General features: G+C 46.4%; 1 long non-coding RNA gene across 1 annotated transcript in view; it reads left to right on the forward strand.

Annotated features, from left to right (window-relative positions):
- Positions 1-2,697, forward strand: part of LOC142468989 (uncharacterized) — a 30,529-nt gene extending 27,832 nt beyond the window's left edge. Inside the window, exon 3 of the long non-coding RNA XR_012788931.1 lies at positions 196-2,697. This is a non-coding gene — a long non-coding RNA (uncharacterized LOC142468989). The remainder of the gene's footprint in view (positions 1-195) is intronic.
- The last annotated feature ends 17,910 nt before the right edge of the window (positions 2,698-20,607 follow it).

A 20,607-nucleotide genomic window follows, 5' to 3' on the forward strand; every position in this document is an offset into this window, starting at 1 on the left:
TCACTTCTCCTGTTTGGCAAAGTTTACATGTAAGGGTGGGCACTACAGCACATCTTACCGTGTTACAATCCAAACCAATAGATTTAACCATAATCAAATTCAAGGTCACTGGGAAACTTATGTTTCTTCCTGTTTTGCAAGATACATAGAGGATTACTAGATATTAACATGGTAACACCCTTTTCTGTTTTCCAGATTAAACTCCAGCACTAATATCTTCTGATTCTCCGTGTTCTTGGTCAGCATGTGGTGTAGTCAGTACTGGAAGCAACCTTCTCTTAATCTGTACTATAATTTAACACAGTGCCTCTAACTTGGGGTAGATACTCAGAACTCCATAAATCTGGCATATTATCTTGACGTTGCCTACAGCTGCAGCGGCCGTTATTCAAACAAATCACGCGTTGTCTACATCGGAATACAGATGTCATGATGCGGGATGTCTTCCAACCTTACCGACTTAAGATGCGAGTGCGGCGTGTGCAGAAATTGGCATTTTAGAGTTCTGTTTTTTAAACACCTTAAATTGACACAGTAGCACAGTAGCACAGTACTGTACACATTGCAATTCATTCATTTCATTGCACACAAAGAAACAGAATCCACGAAATTCAATAAAGCAATCGCGATAAGCGCAGGTGCCTGGGGCGATTGGCCCCGTTCATGCTGCGTGGAGTACAGCAGAGCATACGAAATCGGCACCGTGATTTGTTTAAATATCGGCCGCTGCAGCTGTAATTAGGTAGTGGAAGTTAGTTTTCCTCCATTTAACGGATATCCTCAATGCTGATGCTATTCAAAATCAACGCCTGTTCACAAACCGAACATCGTTATGTTACCTGTATTAACATTGATTTTCATTGCGTTCAGACGCTTTAAACAATACGCTGCACATGCGCATTGAGGAAAAGTGCGTGTGACGGAGAGGGGGTAACCAAGCTCTCAATTAAAGGTTAAGCCCGTTTGGTTACCTCTGATCCATGTTTTGGGGTTCAAGAGTGTCAGCTCTTGAGCCTAACCGTAGTATCTGCATCATGTGTAATTGTGCGACAATCAAGAATTTGTATATATTTGCCTTTCCAGGGATGCCAGCAGCAGGGATTTCTAGGGTATGAGTTTCAAGGGTTTTTTTGCAGAGGAATTGTGGTCAGAATGTGCCAAGCAAATCGGGGTCCAAAGTTGCTGGTTCCCCTAAAAATGTACCCGGGAATCAGGTCTGATTCTAGATACATGTAGGCACATTGTCCCGGCAATATCTCCCCTTGAAAACGCTTGCGCGACTCACCGCTAGGGTACCCTGCTTCAGCACAGCCCAGAAAGGTAAATGGTGCAAAGAGATGCAAAGTGTCCCTGTAACTATGGGGTCCCTAGGTTAAGGGGGATACCCACTTACTGCCCAGGTCACCCAGAACCTATATAGGGGTTCATGGGTTCTCTAACCATAGATGAGGTTGTGAGGGGACTCTTAGGCTAAATACATTGTGACTTTAGCCATGCAGAGGCGCGCTGAGGCTGAGGGAAAGTGGGTGCTTTCCCTGGCCTTAGTTCGCGCGCCGTCAGGGTGCATGTCGGGGGGTGGACCAGTGACATCACGGAGCTGGTTCGCCCTCATTGGGAGAACCGCCATGTGACCGGCCCTGCACTTCCGTGAGCGGCGAAACTAAAATTGACTTGTCGGCTACGCTTCCGCACGCCTGCGGAAGCATGGGCAAGACCACGCTAAAGCCGCTCTCATTGCAACTACAGGGGCTCACTGCCGAGCGTGAGTGCGGCTCAGCACGGGTCAGTCCAAGTCTATGAGATAGTGTGTGGGGAATATAGGCTAGTAGAATATAAAGTGCGGCTTTCTATTCTATTCCCCATATCCAGAGACTTAGGACATATAACAGTATAGTTTTATTAACATTGGGTTTAATATAGTATGTACTGTTCAGAACCAATGTTCCGACAGGCTACCAGGGCGACCAAGTTTGGTGCCAGTAAGAATGTAGGACATCGGAGTTGAAAGCCACCAGAGGATGCCTGAGGTGTGAAGACCATTTGGGTAGGAGGGAAGGGCTCAAGTTCCCACATCCTGGGATGAATGGGAGTTGTCCGGACTACCATTTGCCCCACCAGACTTGGAGGAGCCTGACCCAGCGGGTGGCATCTGAATAGCAAGGGACTAAGTGGCAAACTTGCGCATGTCCCTTGACAGATTCAGAATCCCCGCTTACCCGGCTTCACAGAACCGGCTTTGCTCTGATTGGCTGGAAGGAACGTTCCCACGCTGTGATTGGCTGTAGTATTTTGTCAATGAACTCCAAAATACTATAAGAATCCCCTCAGCCAATCAGTCGAGAGATTCCCAGCGCCAGAACAACGGTGGGATTTTTTAAATGACTAAAAAGTGCTCTTGCGCGAATAGCAGAGCACCGGCTTCAGAAAAACTTACCCGGAATATTTTCTAAGTCCAGCTTTTACGGACCATGTTCTCAAAAATGAACATTAGTGGTCGCGGTTGGGATTGTAAACCGATTTGAGTTCCAGGATGTTTGGAGCTAAGTCCTTGTCAAGGGAAAACTCTGTTTTAGAGTGCACAGCAGCTAGCAAAGTCTACTTTATTACCCCAGCTCCCAAGTAGTTGTGTCTTTCCTATGTAGTTTGCGTATCACAGTGTGTGTGCCTTTTCATGCGAATAAATCACAATATATTTCACTTTACATGTTTTGCTCAATGTTTGATCCTGGTAAAAAGGTGTAAATGCCTGGTCTCCCGTGACAGTGCGCTCCAATTAACACACACATTTTAGTGATGGGTAATTTATGTGCATTACCTAACATAACGCTCATGAGCATTTTGCAATTTCAAATAAATAAACATAACAAACTGATTTACTCAGCCACATCAGCTAAACAGCCCAACTGGCCCAGCAGGGAACAACCTCTTATATTTGGGGCAAGATTCTCCACCAAATTGGGAAACACTGCATGCTCTGTTGATATGATGAAAAATCCTTGGGCAGACAGCAAGTGCAAGGTCAAGCACAAGATGGCTGACCATGTTGTCCAGGCGAGGAAGCCATCTCAATCTGCACAGATTTGATACCAAAATCCACCCCTGCGTCTAATTCGCGCAGATTCACAGTAAAAATCTGCCCTCGCATCCAATCCACCCTGGATTTTGATGCTCCGCCCTCGCTTCCAAAACGCATGGATTCTACCCCGAAAATCCGCTCCCAATCCGTGCAGATTTTATAACAAAATCCGCTCTATCTTCAATCCGCAAAGTCCTTGAACAAAAATTTGCCCCCTTAATCTGCACTAATCTAACTAAAATCCATCCTCCCATCCGATCGGTGCCTGACCTCGATCCATGAATTTCGTGGGAAAACCCCCTGCCAACGGATATCGGAATCCACATACCGAACCACCCCACCACATACAGCAAAAACGAATCACCTCTCTGAAACCCAATCCGCACAAAAAAATCTGCTCAGCAAAAAACGCCCAATCCGCAGCAAATCAAAATGTAGCAAATTTAAAAGTCCCCTTTCTCCTACCTTCCACCGACCACCTCTGCCGCTGTATCTCCACACCATCAGGCAACCTATCAGGCCGAAATCCCCACCTCCCCACCAAGAACACAAATCAGCAGCCACTCGGGACACGCTGCCTCGCCTCCTCGTGCCGCCGTCTCATCAAGGCTTCACCACTGCCGACCTCAACCGCTATCATCTCTGCTGGGCCATCAGATGTGTCCTCTTTCCTCTGCACGCCATCTCTCAGAATACCAGGATACTAGAAACGCTGATCCAGTAGATCGTAGAAGAAAGAGGAAGCTTGGATCCCTCCTCCTTAACCGTATATACCTCTCCTGACATCACGGCTCCTTAGAGGAGAGGCCCCTTTGCCTTAAGTCATGCCGCTGCTCCCTTACAAGTCCTGGACTTTCTTGAGATCTGCATTTAAGATCTGCATTGTCACGTATACGTCTCATTAACATACGGTATGATTTGCATGTGAGTAGTCCAGACGTCCGTTAAAAGTTATCAATCCGCTATTTTCAGGTTAACGTGAGGACATCATAACTTTATTCACCTTTGTGGATATCAGTTACAATTCATAGTCACGTTAACGGAATTTATTGGATCGATAAATATTTAACGTGCCTCTGAGGATCTACCCCTAGGTATGCTACATACTTGTAAAATATACTGGACACCTAACAAGCTCCTATTGAACCCCCAAAATAACCACAACATATATATAAGCATATGAGTGTCACAGAGGAGTGCTACTGAGCATGGCAATATATATTTAAAACCAGAGACAGCACATAAAACACAGACAAAACTCAGTTTTAGCACATCCAGTGAAAATCATACACGGTACAGTGCCTAAATATATATGTATAAATATCTATTAAGTAAAATGGTCTTTTAGTTTGACATTTTTGGCCAAAATTGTTGTAAGCCCCTGAGCCAACGTCACGGCAGACCACAATTCAGGGGTCCCTAACGCTAATATAAATTCTTAATAACCTGTGTAATAACAGGAAGAATGATTTATAGTAAATCTGTCAATATTAGTTGCAAAGTTCTAAGTCTGATTGAAGCCTTTATTAACCTGTACATTACCAGGAAAAGCACTCTGAATTAGAGTTGTCACAACCATCCATAGATATTTATACATATATATTTAGGCACTGTACCGTGTATGATTTTCACTGGATGTGCTAAAACTGAGTTTTGTCTGTGTTTTATGTGCTGTCTCTGGTTTTAAATGCTACATACTTACCACCAAATTCCTCATCACTCCTTTATTGCACAGTGCATACACAGTGCAAACCATGCACAGATATAGTGTCTTTTCTATGAAACGCCTCTTTTTTTTTTAGTTATTTCAAGAAACGTGGCTTCCAGAGCTAGACATTATAACGAAGGTGAGTTGCAGTAATGGCCAATGGAGAGACATCACCACCACCTCCGTTCTGCGTGTAACATCCCCTTTCATCTCAATCTACCCACTGCTCGTCTCCACTGCTTTGCTACATTGTTTGTTTACCATTAGGTCAATAGATTGTAAGCTCTGCGGGGCAGAGGTGTTCCTTTCTGACTTTGTTACGTTTATTGTAATATAGTTACCTGTACTGTATTGTCTTTGTAAAGTGCTGAATACACAGGGGCGCTATGTATATAAAGATATACATACATACAATAGATGTGACATTTTCATTTCACTTACTTGTTTATTTGATTAAATAACAAAAAGAATTACTGTAGCTTAAAAAAAGTAATACTGTGCCATTTAGAAAGGTAACGCATATGAAAATGTATTTTATAAGTATGTATTTTCAGCACAGTCTTATCTAATAAATCAATAAAGATGCACTTCTGAGCTTTACATTGAATATACAAATGTATTGACAAAAGTTGAAAAGAAAATCTCAGCCTGTGAAAGCTTTGGCCTCACACAGTGGGAAGTTACGCTCTGGTGAAGATGACACGTTTTAATAAATACAGATGTGCATAACCCCAATCCATTATTTTCCCAAACCTCGCTTTTATACGTAGCCTGGGATCCTGTCCATGATGGGGGTATTTTATCAAAACAAAAACCGATCAGTCAACTGTGCAGTTCTACTTTATACCCTACGGCTAATATACTACACACATGTAAGCATGCTGGTTAGTAAGACATGTTGTGTCCGTTATTATAATACTTAGCACGTACTCCTTTTGGCTCCTGTTATAGGAACCCTCACTTCTGCTACATAAACATTAATGGCAAGGAAACCCCATGAACTAAACAGGCCCCAAAGTGTTTATTTTTTAAGAAAATGCTTCAGAAGCTGTTAAATGTGAAGAAATAATATACTTAAAAAATAATTAAAGCACACAGCGCTGAAGTTCAATTGCAGGGCAAGCACGTTTTATCTTTTGAGTGGTGTGAGACCATTCATTTAATTATATTCTGCTTTCAATTTAAACCTCAATCTGTTTTAATTTAAAATCTCAAACACATTCGATTCTGCTTTTGACAATAGTCAAGATATGCTATATAGTCAAATTACTTTAGATAACTTCTTTGTATATATATCATTGACATTGGATCTCCATTTGGTTTTACAAAGACCTTTGGAAAAAAATTGAAGCTTGATCATTTATTACATGTATATCATTTTATTTTGTCTGTTTTTTGTGCGAGTTGGTTTAAATTTGGACAATTCTTGTTACATGATGAAAGAGTTGGTTACCATATGAACAGTAATGCATGTTGCCACTTTAATCCCTCACTAGACTAGGTTCGTGCTTTAATCCGTTTTCCAGATCTTGGGGAGCGCAGGTGTATATGAAGAATACAAATAATACTCAATATGTTTGTAGCAGTGTAGAGACTCGGTCTTTAGAATCCAACAGGGGGTGTACTCACACATTCCCCTTTCTTTTGTGCATATCCCAAATCAGTGGCAATGATGTGTCGTTCTGTACCCCTGTATGTCATGGTGTATGGGGACCTTTGTGAATAAGGTAAAAGACCAATAGTGCAGATTGATATAAAATGTTATCAATAAATGGATACAAATGATACACTCACATGGTGTCAGATAGTAAAAGCATTTTGAACATAAACGAGTATAGCTGGCTGGGATCCCTGGCGTTTTCACTGCTCCTCACCTCAGCTGTGCCCGCGTCTCTCGTATCCATAAAGGGTTTGAGCTGCAACCAACCACTATCATTTATTATTTTATTTCACATCACAGAATTTTTGAGAATAGATCGCACTTATATTTCTCACAAATTTCAATTTAAAGAACCACTAGCATCACTGAGTACTGTCTTATTATAAGAACTGCACTTATTTTGGTTTAAGTGACATTCCGATAACACTTTGTTTTCTTCTTGTGTTAATCCGTAATGCATGTTGCCAGTTTAATCCCTCACTAGACTAGGTTCTTGTGTTAATCCGTAAACATGCGTCCTGCAATGCACATCAGGTCTTTTGCTTCCTCTAGCCTTAGGCTGCGCTTATAGTGCCGGCGACAGCAACGCAACGTCGCGTCAAAACAAATACATTGCTGCCGTCGCGTGCACTTATAGTAAGCGCGACACGACGGGGCGACAGCTTGGTCGCAATCGCTGGAAGTCATCTCTATTTGATTTTTCCAGCGACCGTAGCCTGACGTCACCGTCGCGTCGCCGGTATTATAAGTGTAGCCTTAGGCAACTATTAAATATGTTATGAAGCTGACTTTCCTTTGCTCTGGTAGATTTCAGCTTCATTTAAATGCAAGATGGGAGATGTCTTAAAAGCATAAATATGGGACTTAGTAACTGATTAGAGCTACAGTAACATGAAAATATTGGGGAAGCTTTGATATGAGAAAGGGATGAGATATGGAAGATTCTATGTTCCCAGGACACCTACATCCTCTATATATATATATATATGATTGTGAAGAACGATAACAGTCTATTGTCACTAACTATGAAAGCGTCTTGTGAAAAGTCAAGGTACATATGATTTACAGGCATATCCCACATTAATGTACGCAATGGGACCGGAGCATGTATGTAAAGCGAAAATGTACTTAAAGTGAAGCACTACCTTTTTCCCACTTATCGATGCATGTACTGTACTGCAATCATCATATACGTGCATAACTGATGTAAATAACGCATTTGTAACAGGCTCTATAGTCTCCCCGCTTGCGCACAGCTTCGGTACAGGTAGGGAGCCGGTATTGCTGTTCAGGACGTGCTGACCGGCGCATGGGCGAGCTGCCGTTTGCCTATTGGGTGATATGTCCTTACTCGCGAGTGTACTTAAAGTGAGTGTCCTTAAACCAGGGAATGCTTGTACTGTGTTGTACAAAATAGAAATTATGTTTCCTTTCTTTCAAAAATAAAACACTGTAAACTAAACGTATTTTTATTTGTCCCCGGCATAAAATAAAATGAAAGAAAAACGGCTTGACGAATATTGAGTGGAAGCGAGTGCCATAGGGAGGGAGGGAGAAATGGGTGAAAAGGCTTTTACATGTGAGGACCATAGATGTAAAAAGTGCACATACAGTATGAGACATCCTTGGGTCAAGCGAAAGAGGCAAACGGGTTTAACGAGAGACACGAGTTGAGATATATGGAGTACAAAGGATTGTACAGCCTCGAAAAGAAAGGAGAAGAATGTTGCATCTTACAGGGGGATTAATAGGAAGCCTTCAGGGAAATTTCAGGAGGATTACAGGCAGATATGAGACCAGCAGAGCAGGATATGATTCAAGCATTAACATTTGGAATAGATTGTAAGAGAGAGAGGTGAGAGACAGGGAGGCTTAATGAAAACAAGTATTGCAGTGATCAATACTGGAGAGAGCGAGGGCATGAATTAGTGTTTCAGGAGTCAAGGAGCAGCAATGTTGCAAAGGAAGAAAGCAAAATATAGCAACAGCATTGTTTTTAGGAGAAAAAGAGTGGGTGAGTCAAATGTAACCCCTAACAGCATCCTTGCAAGGCCGGGTGGATAGTATTAACGGCCTAGTGTGCCTACTGCGTGGTTTACTTACACCCCCCTAACAAACTGAGACGACACAGTTTTGTGGAAGTAAAAATGGTCACAGCTTTATTGTTTTAACAATACCTGCAAATAACTGTCAGCCATAATCTTAGTCCTTTGTCATCCCTATTCTCGGTATCTTCCAGCGGGGGGAGCCCTCCTCCACCCGCCCTAATCTACCGTCCACCAGGAGAGACACTCTCCGCCGCGAGAGACACTCTCCACGGCCCCCGTCTACCGTTACTGGGAGAGACACTCTCCACCGCGAGAGACACTCTCCACGGCCCCTAGGTCCCCCTTATCAGAGCCGCCTGGGCCTACCCGCATAGGATAGAGCCCAGCTGCCTAAGATTGGTGCCAGGGGTACAGCGACCGACCGCCTGCGTCGGCGCCTCCAGCCCGCACGATCTTTTCAGGGGAACCGTTACCTGGCGGCCCATCCGCATCGGGTGGAGCCCCATTTCGGGAATTCACGGTGTCCCTACGATGACTGGCCTGACAGTTCCGCGTTCCGCCAAAGCTGTAACGATGGATCTGCTAACAGATTCATAAAATATGGTTATACACAACACAACATTACATTCTCAATGGGATGGGTGGGTGGGAAAACAGAGTCAGTGAGTAGCTTTTGCGAGCGCAGGGTTTAAATAGCCCGCCCCATTAGCCCCTCCCCTTGTTGATTCGCGCGCAAATCCACCAAGCCTCGTGGTGGGGGGAAGGAAAGGAAGGCACGTTAAGTACCCCCTGGAGGCACGGGCCATTATGGGCGCGACGGCCCCATTTTGTGACCTCTGCTTCTTCTTAACGGCCTAGTGTGCCTACTGCGTGGTTTACTTACACCCCCCTAACAAACTGAGACGACACAGTTTTGTGGAAGTAAAAATGGTCACAGCTTTATTGTTTTAACAATACCTGCAAATAACTGTCAGCCATAATCTTAGTCCTTTGTCATCCCTATTCTCGGTATCTTCCAGCGGGGGGAGCCCTCCTCCACCCGCCCTAATCTACCGTCCACCAGGAGAGACACTCTCCGCCGCGAGAGACACTCTCCACGGCCCCCGTCTACCGTTACTGGGAGAGACACTCTCCACCGCGAGAGACACTCTCCACGGCCCCTAGGTCCCCCTTATCAGAGCCGCCTGGGCCTACCCGCATAGGATAGAGCCCAGCTGCCTAAGATTGGTGCCAGGGGTACAGCGACCGACCGCCTGCGTCGGCGCCTCCAGCCCGCACGATCTTTTCAGGGGAACCGTTACCTGGCGGCCCATCCGCATCGGGTGGAGCCCCATTTCGGGAATTCACGGTGTCCCTACGATGACTGGCCTGACAGTTCCGCCACCCGGAGGACCCAGTAAGGCCACTTACTGGGGACTCACCCCACACCCCAAGCTGTGACCCTAAACCTTGACTGCTGATCGCTTGCAAAGGCATGTTATTAATAAAATATCGAGGGGCCCCTGCTGTGAAGACAGAAAACATGTTAGTAGATTATCTAATTACTCGCCTGCCGGCCCCTAATGTGCCCCTTTGAGCATTCGATTGTGCCTCTGAAGCTGCTGGGGGCCCAGAGTAACAGCCGAAAAGGCTGCCTCTATGTCAATTTTACCAATAGTGCTCCCTCCCTATATGTCTTAATTACCTGAATATAATATATATATACATATATATATACACATATATATATATATATATATATTTATTTTTTTGCTTGCACCCGGGGAAATTATTAACTGAGCAATGGGGGGGGGGGGGTGTGTGTGTGAATGGGCCCACCATACGTCCCAATTTTATCCCCTTTAACTCACCCCCCCACTGTGTGAAAAAACCCCTTTCTAAACCCTCCTCCAAGAAAAAAACACCTTCTCCCGGTCGGGGTACCCCTTTAGCCAACGGCCCACACCGCTAAGGCTGACCGGTGTTAGCGCCTTCCCTCTCCCCTGGCTCCGGTTGCCCATGGCCTTTGAAGCACTTCGTGACGGGGTGGCTACCCCCGCACCGGCTACACACATGCCTAAACTTGCAACCCGCCCCCAATTTGCAGTGTTTATCATTAAACGCCCAACACTCCCTTTTATTGCCCCTGCTTGTTGAATCACTCCTGGGCCGATCGCCTGTACCCTTGGGAAAGGTGGCGTCGCCCCCCTGCTTACCCCGTCCCACTAACTTCATCCACAATTCCATGTCCATCTTCCCCAAACTCAACCGTGTATCCCCCTGCCACCTATGCTTGAACTGCTCGTCATAATCCCGCCACGCTGACCCCTCGTGTTCGTCATGTATGTTCTGTATCACGCTCATGTATCTCATCACATTATGCAATTCCTTGGGATGTTTTGAAAGGAAACAGTCCCCGAACACAATGAAACCCGTAACCCAGTTTGCGTTACTCCTCACTACCTGCCCTTTCTCGCCTGCCTCTCGCGCGCGTTGCCTCTCTGCTCGCCCCTTTACAGACAGCTTGAACATATCCACATACTTCCTGTTACATATGTCTCTCTGTGTTCTCCTGGGCAGGTGTGTGTACAGGGGGCTAGTTTCAACTGCAAACGAATCCTCCCCACTGTGGGTGGAAGCTGCCCCTTTGTCTTTGCGCGCTTTGCGTTTTCCCTTATCTGTCCTACTCCGCTTTGCCGCCTTGCTCAACGCCTCAACCTGTTTCCTTATGCGCTTTACCCCTGGGGTCTCGTCGCTGTCTGCGCCGCTGCTTGCGTCTGACTCGCTGCTCGCTCTCTCACTATTCTCGCTGTCTGACCCCTGGGACTCACAGTCCGACCCTGACCTAACCGACCCCCCATCACTAACGTCCCCATCAACATCATCTTCATTACATTCCAATGCTGCATTTTCATGCTCACCTGATCCTGCGGCTTGTGCACCTGGGTGACCGGTCCTGGGTCTTTTGGCAGCTGCACGGCTCCTGTTACTGCTCCCCGGATCGGCGACGCTTCCCAGCGCCATTGGTGCCGGCGCATCCGCCTGGGGAGGTGCCCGGGGCACTGGGGGGCACCCCGCAGGCAGGGGCAGCGGGACCGCCGTTGATGTATCCAAGGCAGGTGCCGGCGCGCCAGGGGCGTCTGGCGCAGGTGCACCGGGCACTGGGGCATGGTGTGTGGGTGCCTGCACTGGCGGTGCCGGTGGGTATGGCGCATAGGGGGCAGGTGCATACGGCGCAGGAGCGTAGTGCGTGTGATTTGCCGGTGCGTATGGGGGGGGCATGGGACGCGTGGGCGTAAGGCGCTTGGGGGTAAAGCGCTTGGTGGTAAGGCGCTTGGGGGTAAAGCGCTTGGGGGTAAGGCGCTTGGGGGTAAGGCGCTTGGTGGTAAGGCGCTTGGTGGTAAGGCGCTTGGTGGTAAGGCGCTTGGGGGTAAAGCGCTTGGGGGTAAGGCACTTGGGGGTAAAGCGCTTGGGGGTAAGGCGCCAGGAGCGCCGAGGGTGGCTGTGCCGCGTTGGTGGGCTGGCTCGGGCCAGCCCTGGGGGGGGGGGGTGTTATGTATAGCAGGGGGGGCGATGTGCTGTGCAGCGGAAGGGGGGGGCAGGCCAGCAGTGGGAGCAGGGGGAGGGTGGCTGGGGGCTGGAGGGGCCGTTTTTGCAGGGATGGAGGGGGCCATGCCAGCAGGGGGAGGGTGGCTGGGGGCTGGAGGGGCCGATTTTGCAGGGATGGGGGGGGCCATGCCAGCAGGGGGAGCGGGGACTGGAGCTGCCGGGTGGTGGCTAAAGTCCTCTCCCATGAGGGGGGGTGGAACAGCCCTCCCTTCCCTGCTCTGCTGCGAGCAGGCACGGGAGTGAGGCTGGGGGGCGGAGTGAGGCTGGGGGGCGGAGCCAGCCTGCCGGGCTGATTCCCTTCCTCTGCGGCTGGGAGAGGAGCTGTGAGGGGGCTGGGAGCGGGGCTGAGCGCGGGGCTGGGCCGCCTGCTTTCCTCTCCGGATGGGAGAGGAGCTGTGAGGGGGCTGTGAGCGAGGCTGGGCCGCCTGCTTCCCTCTCCGGATGGGAGAGGAGCTGTGGGGGGGCTGTGAGCGGGGCTGAGGGGGCTGAGAGCGGGGCTGAGGGGGCTGAGAGCGGGGCTGAGAGCGGGGCTGTGAACGAGGCTGGGCCGCCTGCTTCCCTCTCCGGATGGGAGAGGAGCTGTGAGGGGGCTGTGAGCGGGGCTGAGGGGGCTGTGAGCGGGGCTGAGGGGGCTGAGAGCGGGGCTGAGGGGGCTGTGAACGAGGCTGGGCCGCCTGCTTCCCTCTCCGGATGGGAGAGGGCTGCAGCTCTTCCTGCTCTGGCCACTGCTTCCGTGGGGCCGCCGGGCGCTGTGTCCGGCGGTCAGCTGCCTGAGCCTGGATGCTGCTCGTGCTGCGGGGATCCATGCTGCTATCGGGGGACACCACGCTCACAGGTACCTGCAGGGAGAAAAGAAAACAGAGTCAGTGAGTAGCTTTTGCGAGCGCAGGGTTTAAATAGCCCGCCCCATTAGCCCCTCCCCTTGTTGATTCGCGCGCAAATCCACCAAGCCTCGTGGTGGGGGGAAGGAAAGGAAGGCACGTTAAGTACCCCCTGGAGGCACGGGCCATTATGGGCGCGACGGCCCCATTTTGTGACCTCTGCTTCTTCTTTTTATTGACTGTAATGGAGAATTTATTGACTGTAATGGAAAAGGAAACAATAGGGCCTGGTATGGGAAGGAGTAAAAGGAGCTCCGCCTTTAACACATTGGTGGAGATGCATCAATGTAAAGAAAGTGCACATAGAAATTTGTTATGGCGCACAGCTCTATGTTCTGCTTGTGTTCACGTCAAATGTAACAAAGTGTTTCTTGCATTTGACGTAAATTCTTGGTCAGAAAAGTTTACGCCACCTCAGACCTGGGGGATTATTTTGATGCAAATGCAAAACACAAAAGTGACTCACAGTGATGCAGAGTTTGCTACATCTATTTACAATCTGTGTGTCATGTAACTCCTCCCTAACTCATCCTACTGTCACTCCCCAGATTGCAAATATATGCACCGGCACAAAACTAGGAGCCAAGACCTTAATACATTGACGCACAGAAATGCAAGATGAAAAAGACACAATTAGCGTAAATTTTTCTACAAATTTGCCTTGATACATCACCCTCTTTGAGTTTGTGGCGACAAATAGCCCCCAAGGCAGAGATCGCTGATAGCCAATCTGTGATACAGTACTGTACTGTAATGTATGTGAAAGTGAAGAAAGAAAAGGTTCAGAAACGAGTGCCTTTTTATGTAATCAGGGATATATAGAATATGTGAATATACCAAGGGAAGATGAGAACAATGTGGTGAAAAACTTGTGAATGGTGATCGATTCAGTAAAAGATACAATAAGAATGTATGGAAAGGATCGCTGTTTCTCTCTTTTGTTTTCTGTACTGTATGTAGGTGCTGCTCCTTCTTGACACTCCTGCAGGCTTTAGTACTCCAAACACACTCCCAAGGAAGCGCAACCCAATGGTAAAAAATATAGAAAATAATCTAACGCAGGTTGCTTCTTATTCAGGGGTAACACAGCTAGCAAATTGTAGGTGAGATCAACTCACATTTTATAGAAGAACATAGCACTTTAAAACAGATGTCTCATCTCGCTAGTACATCATTCTTGCTCCGGAAAATACTATCTACAAATCTCTCAAGTATTTTATTACCACAAGCATCTAAAACTCCCAATCAATTGAGCCTTCCCTCTTGTGTCCCTCTTATTTAATCTCGCTTTAGGACTTCTCATCAGACATTTAAAAAGGTTATCCACATTCCAGGGCACTAGGGTCAGTTCTTCAGACTTTAAGGTCTCTGCATTTGCTGATGACATACTTTTATTCATAGTGAATCTGGAATCTACTAAGCCAACAATTATAACTAAGATTAAAGAATTTGGCGATGTCTCAGGATTTTGGATATATTTTGATCAATCTGAAATCATGTCATTATATCATCGAAAGTTTTGGAGTAAACTTTTCAACTGGACCTCAGACTCCATAGGGTATGTGGCAGTCCATTTAACCAAAAATATGGATAATTTGTATGCTGAGCCATTGCAAACATTCATACTGACTTGGCATCCTGGAATGGATTGCCACTATCTTATACTGTACAGGTGGTTCTCTGTTCTGTTATCTGTTGAGCGGATTATCCAAAGCCAGATAATGCATTTTGTTGACCGCATTATCCGTTATAAGAACTAATTATCCAACGCTCACTGCCGCGGATTAACATTGGATCCGCAATCTGGCGGTCTGCAATCTGACAGCAGTGGGACGGATTCCAGCGGATAACCACGGACCGCCCGTATAGGCAAATGTAACTCGATCGAAATGCTTGCTTTCACTAGATTACTATGTAAAATGTTAATGCTATCATTATAAATAAAATCTCATGATCTTATATTGTTAAATAAGGCATTGCAGAAATTCATATGCAATGGGGGAAACCCTTGGAATTCGTTTAAATAACAGCCAAAAGAACTTGGAGGTCTAAATCTTCCTAATATGAGACTACTGTATATAATTCTGCACATCTTTTAAGATTGACTAGAAATTGGATTCTAGATCTACTGTAGATACCTTTATACAATTGAGATCATGATCAGCAATTGTCAGGAGAAATAAACTTTAAAAAGTTAACATGCATAACAATTCCTAAAATACCCAAACATTGTAAGATGAACCCCTTGCTCTTAAGCACTTGTAAAGCCTGGAAACAATCTTAGGTGAAAAAATAGATGTAAAATCAGCGCTTATGCAAACAACAATAATAAACCTTAGATACAGTGTCCAATTGGTAGTCCTGGAGCTGCCTTGAAAAGATTATTCTGGTATCTTCTACCCAGAATCGGATTGAAGGCTGGAAATTATCTTTTCTGGCGCTGAGGTGAGGTGAAGAGGATTGTACTTGAAATTTCTTCTGTTGAGCTGTGACCTCAGGAAAAGGAGAAAAAGAAAAGACAAAACATGCAGGGAACCTGCAATGGTGTATTACCCAAGGGATAACAAAATTATATAATGAAGGAGCAATTTATTACAATGTTAAAATAACAAGGTTAAAATAACCATGGATAACAATTAATGAACATACATATAACAAATATAACAAATTTATTACAATGTTAAAATAACAAGGTTAAAATAACCATGGATAACAATTAATGAACATACATATAATAATACAAATTAATATAATAAAAATGAATGAATAATGGACAAGGCACTTGTCCATTATTCATTCATTTTTATTATATTAATTTGTATTATTATATGTATTGTGACAGAGTCACTAACTCAGTAGGCTGGAATAGTGAATGGAGAGACGCTGCAGCCATTTCACAGAGTGTTAATCTCCTCAGTCAGAAAGAAGCACACCTGCAGCCTAATTAAACAGGGGCTGAACTATCAGTGAAACAAGTGCTTTAAAAAGCAGGAAGTTGCTCACACAAGGTGAGCTTGTTTTTCCACAGGAAGGTGGAGCGAACTCTCCCGGCTTGGAAGCCGTAGCAGCTGCTGCTGCTCTGGTCCCCAGTCCTGCGAGGAGCTTTGCTGCTGGGACCAGCTGGGACCCCAACCCAGGATTAAGATAAACATTGCTGCGAGGCTGGACACAGCCTGCTCCCCGGAACCGTGTTCCTGTTTGATGTTTGGAGCTGAAACAGATAAGACTTTATTCTTATTATGCTTATTGATTATACTTTGTGTAGCATGTTTTGGGCATAACCAGATTAGCTGGCTGTCCTGTTAGTAAGGGCTCAAGAAGTGAGTTAGTGTCCCTAACGGGACTAGGCTTTAATTTTCAAGAAAGTAGTTTCTTAAAGGGACAGTGCACCCGTAATTATTTTGGTTGTGCTAATAAACCACTATAGTTGAACGTTTCTCATCGTGTCTAGCGTCTTACTGACCCCGCCGCGAGGCCGTACTGCCACAGGTGGTGTCTGAAGTGGGATGCTACGCCTCTGGGGATCAGTAGATGAAGATGTGTTGAGACACTGAACTCAAGCGGAAAAAAAAATGATTTTTTTGCTGAAGCATGGAAGTTACAGCTAGCAAGCGCTGAGTGTAAATTTGCCCCGTCGGGTATGAAAGGATTGCTGTGTAAAGCTAATGCCTTTTGCTGAAGCAAGTGAATTTGCAGCTAGCAAGTGCTGTGAGTAAAGTTTGCCCTGTCTGGTAAAAAAAGAAAGTGAAAATGGATTTTTGCAAAGAAGTTGCCCTAAGAAGAACCCAGAAGGTTCAAAGATTGTAAAGCTCGTACAATTTACGTGTGTTGTGCAAAGTCTGCCTCGTCGGGTGTGAAAAAAAAACAAAACAAAAAAAAAACGGGGTTTTAAAATGGACGCCGTCAAGTGTCAGTTTTGCAATATACATAACCATACAAAACAGTGTCCCTTCAGGCCATACGATGATGATGATGATGGCGACTTGTATGTGGCCCTTGGAGGAGAGCCGTACCCACAGATGAATTTAGTATGCTGGGCCTGTCATAAAGTAGGTCACATGGAGATGTGTGCCCCAAAATTTTCAAAGACAAACAGCTGCAAAAGCAAGCAACGCCCTATGAGTGCAAGCAAGATGTGGAAGCTGATACCAGTGAGCATGTGCCCAGTACCACTGATATCTCTGGAGCTAATAAAGCAAAAAGAAAGAAGAAAAAGAAAACTGTTCTTCAAATCACAGGGGAAGTGACCAAGTCACTTGAACCTGCGCTGTCAGGACATGCGTCAGAAAGGCGCCGAGATGTGCTGCAGACCGGAGTGACCGGCAGAATTGTCACAGGAACGGTGGCAAAGGAAAATGAGGAGCAAAGGGAAGCTGAATCCTTGATCCAGTGAAAAGAGGCCTTAATTTCTGCACTCCAAACTGCCCAGCGTGATTATGATGTCTTGCAGGAACAATTGAATAGGGAGCGAGAAGCTAATGCCGAGGTACAGAGGTGTATACTCCCAGCTATACAAGAGTATGCGGCATTAAAGAAAACAGAGCACCTCTTGCGGAGTGAGTTGGAGGAGCTGACGACAAGTTTGGATAAGGCCAACACCGCAATTGCTAACATGGAATCAGAGAGAACAAGTCCTGACTGGAGACTATGCTATCAGATGTCCCAGAGAGATGTGCAAAACTTCATCAAAGACTTAGAAGTTTCTCACCAAGAAGCTAGCACGCTCAAAACAGAGCTGGAGCTCTCACGCCAGGAGGGCTACAGTCTAAACACAGAGCTGGGTATGTTGAAGGAAACCCATGAGAATGCCCTGAGGGATTTAGAGACTGTAAAGAAGGAGAATGTAAGTCTGACGCAGAAAAATTCAGACTTGACTGATCAAATCAGTAAAGGTGATAAGAAGCTCCACCAAGCAGGAAAAGTGGAGAAGCAATTGATCCAGGAAAAGCTAGAGGTGCAGGAAGCACTGCAGAATGCAGAGAGGATGCAACGTGTCTCCCTGCAGCAGCACACACAGGCAACGCACTTATGGCAGAGCCAGCTGCAAGAGCTACATGCAAGTCTGCAAGCAAATGGAAAAAATAGGGTAACCCCAATTATCGAGGCCACTACCAGGCACTATGGAGTGTGTTTAGGAAAGAAGGTTTGACGCCGGTATATAGGTGATGCAGGTAATAAGGCAATATATGGGTATCTCCGATACTAACAAGGGGAGTGGGGTACTGGAAAACCGGTTAGAAGTACAAGGGGACACCTCCCAAGGGGGCGCCCCCAAGTAAATCACGGCCCGGCTACCAATATATCCTCACCTGTCTCCCCTGTGTATCGCGTGGAGGTCCCTTGAAAGCTGTTCCTGTTTGCGGCTGCAAGCTTGATCCTGGAGGTCCCTTGAAAGCCGTTCCTGTTTGCGGCTGCAAGCTTGATCCTGGAGGCTCTGTGTGCTGGGATTCTGCTTGCTGGCGTCTGCGTGCCCCAACCGGATATGACGTCACAGATGAAAAAAATAGAGATTGCTTCCGAGGTTCACAGCACCTTCACTCAGCCAGTTGTATGAATATAAAAAAGTTTATTAGTAACCAGCATTGAACAACAGCATGAACACTCTTACGCGTTTCGTCCAAGCCAGGACTTTTTCAAAGAGTTCTTTGAAAAAGTCCTGGCTTGGACGAAACGTGTAAGAGTGTTCATGCTGTTGTACATTGCTGGTTACTAATAAACTTTTTTATATTCATACAACTGGCTGAGTGAAGGTGCTGTGAACCTCGGAAGCAATCTCTATTTTTTTCATATTTTTTTCAAGTCTGCAAGCAGCCAAGGAGAAGCAACGAGTGCTACAGGAACGGCTGAGTACCCAGTATGTCCCCACAGAACAGCATGAGGAACTGAGGGCCACGCTGTACGCCACAAGAGCATCGCTAGGGGCAGAGCTGGGTACTTTGAAGAAAGCCAATGAAACGGTCCTTCAGGCCATACGATGATGATGATGATGGCGACTTGTATGTGGCCCTTGGAGGAGAGCCGTACCCACAGATGAATTTAGTATGCTGGGCCTGTCATAAAGTAGGTCACATGGAGATGTGTGCCCCAAAATTTTCAAAGACAAACAGCTGCAAAAGCAAGCAACGCCCTATGAGTGCAAGCAAGATGTGGAAGCTGATACCAGTGAGCATGTGCCCAGTACCACTGATATCTCTGGAGCTAATAAAGCAAAAAGAAAGAAGAAAAAGAAAACTGTTCTTCAAATCACAGGGGAAGTGACCAAGTCACTTGAACCTGCGCTGTCAGGACATGCGTCAGAAAGGCGCCGAGATGTGCTGCAGACCGGAGTGACCGGCAGAATTGTCACAGGAACGGTGGCAAAGGAAAATGAGGAGCAAAGGGAAGCTGAATCCTTGATCCAGTGAAAAGAGGCCTTAATTTCTGCACTCCAAACTGCCCAGCGTGATTATGATGTCTTGCAGGAACAATTGAATAGGGAGCGAGAAGCTAATGCCGAGGTACAGAGGTGTATACTCCCAGCTATACAAGAGTATGCGGCATTAAAGAAAACAGAGCACCTCTTGCGGAGTGAGTTGGAGGAGCTGACGACAAGTTTGGATAAGGCCAACACCGCAATTGCTAACATGGAATCAGAGAGAACAAGTCCTGACTGGAGACTATGCTATCAGATGTCCCAGAGAGATGTGCAAAACTTCATCAAAGACTTAGAAGTTTCTCACCAAGAAGCTAGCACGCTCAAAACAGAGCTGGAGCTCTCACGCCAGGAGGGCTACAGTCTAAACACAGAGCTGGGTATGTTGAAGGAAACCCATGAGAATGCCCTGAGGGATTTAGAGACTGTAAAGAAGGAGAATGTAAGTCTGACGCAGAAAAATTCAGACTTGACTGATCAAATCAGTAAAGGTGATAAGAAGCTCCACCAAGCAGGAAAAGTGGAGAAGCAATTGATCCAGGAAAAGCTAGAGGTGCAGGAAGCACTGCAGAATGCAGAGAGGATGCAACGTGTCTCCCTGCAGCAGCACACACAGGCAACGCACTTATGGCAGAGCCAGCTGCAAGAGCTACATGCAAGTCTGCAAGCAAATGGAAAAAATAGGGTAACCCCAATTATCGAGGCCACTACCAGGCACTATGGAGTGTGTTTAGGAAAGAAGGTTTGACGCCGGTATATAGGTGATGCAGGTAATAAGGCAATATATGGGTATCTCCGATACTAACAAGGGGAGTGGGGTACTGGAAAACCGGTTAGAAGTACAAGGGGACACCTCCCAAGGGGGCGCCCCCAAGTAAATCACGGCCCGGCTACCAATATATCCTCACCTGTCTCCCCTGTGTATCGCGTGGAGGTCCCTTGAAAGCTGTTCCTGTTTGCGGCTGCAAGCTTGATCCTGGAGGTCCCTTGAAAGCCGTTCCTGTTTGCGGCTGCAAGCTTGATCCTGGAGGCTCTGTGTGCTGGGATTCTGCTTGCTGGCGTCTGCGTGCCCCAACCGGATATGACGTCACAGATGAAAAAAATAGAGATTGCTTCCGAGGTTCACAGCACCTTCACTCAGCCAGTTGTATGAATATAAAAAAGTTTATTAGTAACCAGCATTGAACAACAGCATGAACACTCTTACGCGTTTCGTCCAAGCCAGGACTTTTTC

This window comes from Ascaphus truei, chromosome 1 (genome assembly GCF_040206685.1).
Source record: "Ascaphus truei isolate aAscTru1 chromosome 1, aAscTru1.hap1, whole genome shotgun sequence".
Classification (NCBI taxonomy): Eukaryota; Metazoa; Chordata; class Amphibia; order Anura; family Ascaphidae; genus Ascaphus; species Ascaphus truei.